This window comes from Rhagoletis pomonella, unplaced genomic scaffold, assembly GCF_013731165.1.
Source record: "Rhagoletis pomonella isolate Grant_MI unplaced genomic scaffold, Rhpom_1.0 Rhpom_scaffold_00006, whole genome shotgun sequence".
In the NCBI taxonomy this organism is placed as follows: Eukaryota; Metazoa; Arthropoda; class Insecta; order Diptera; family Tephritidae; genus Rhagoletis; species Rhagoletis pomonella.
The window spans coordinates 16,780,946-16,782,164 of record NW_023458560.1 but is presented as its reverse complement, the minus strand read 5'-3'; positions in this window follow the sequence as shown (position 1 = coordinate 16,782,164).

Sequence of the window (1,219 nt, the reverse complement as noted above, 5' to 3'; positions counted from 1 at the left end):
ATAGACGCATCAAAGACGAAAGGCGGAGCAGATGCAGGTTTTTTTTTGACCTGGCTTGCAGTGGATAATTTCAACGTTTTGTCAAGCAATCTCAATTTTTGTCAGACGGAACCTTGAAAAAAATTTAAAAGGCGCCTTTCTAGCTATCTTTTCAGACTAGATTCGTCAAGAGGTGCTATGACGCTCTCCAACTATTGACAGCAACAGCAGGACACTGTGGAATCGTAGGTAAAGAGGTCGTGGACGAATTCGCTAGGGAAGGCTCATCGTTTGTACTTGTGAGCCAGAAACGTTTTGTGAACTCAGTTGGTCCTCTCGAGACTCATAATCGAAACGTGGGTATACTCAGAACACATGTTGTCGTGGAGAGAGGTAGGGAGCATTTGACGGGCCACAATTTTTTTTGCTTTTGCTAGGCAAGAAATAATAGAGCCAGCATTAAGTAGATTAGTGGTTACGTAACCGGTCAGAATCACCTGACCGCTTACATTCACTGGATTAGTCTTTCCATGGAGTCGTATAGCCGTCTTTGCTTTGAATACGAGGAGACGTCGGAGCAAATTATGTAAGTGTGATTGTCCAACATTAGCCAGGCTAAGCTCAAGTTCTTCTAAAACGGTTCTACAAAAGAGTTTAAAACTGACCCTAGATATAAATCAAGTTGGGCTGGTATGTCTGATATGATAACTTGGTATACAGATGGCTCATTTACTGATGCATCTACCGGGATAGGCATACTTGAACCGAGATTGTGAACCTAGGAACCATATGTTTAATGTGGAGCAACGGCAACAAAATTTTCATTTCAGGAACAAGACTTTCGTGTAGCCTATTGTCTTTAGGCCATTTCCGTCCAATGCGACTATTCCAGTTATGCTGTTTGTACTGGTTTCTTCCTTTAATACCTTCTCCGTATCGTGAATCCCAATCGCACAATCGAGGAAAAAGAGGAAGAAGGGGAAGACAAAGATGAAATTCCAGAATATCTGTTGGACGAAATTATCGACCATTCTGATGATGATGACGATGACCAAGATATTAGAGAGAGCAGTGATGTTGATCCACAGCCGCCTGCTAAACGGCAACTGGCCAAATCATTGATTTAATTAATTAAATTTTTTTACTTAAAACTTTTCATAACTAACATTTCAAAATTATATTTTTTTCCATATTGTTTAGGCCTTCAGCCTAAATAGTTTTTCGTACTTTTGGTGAACCG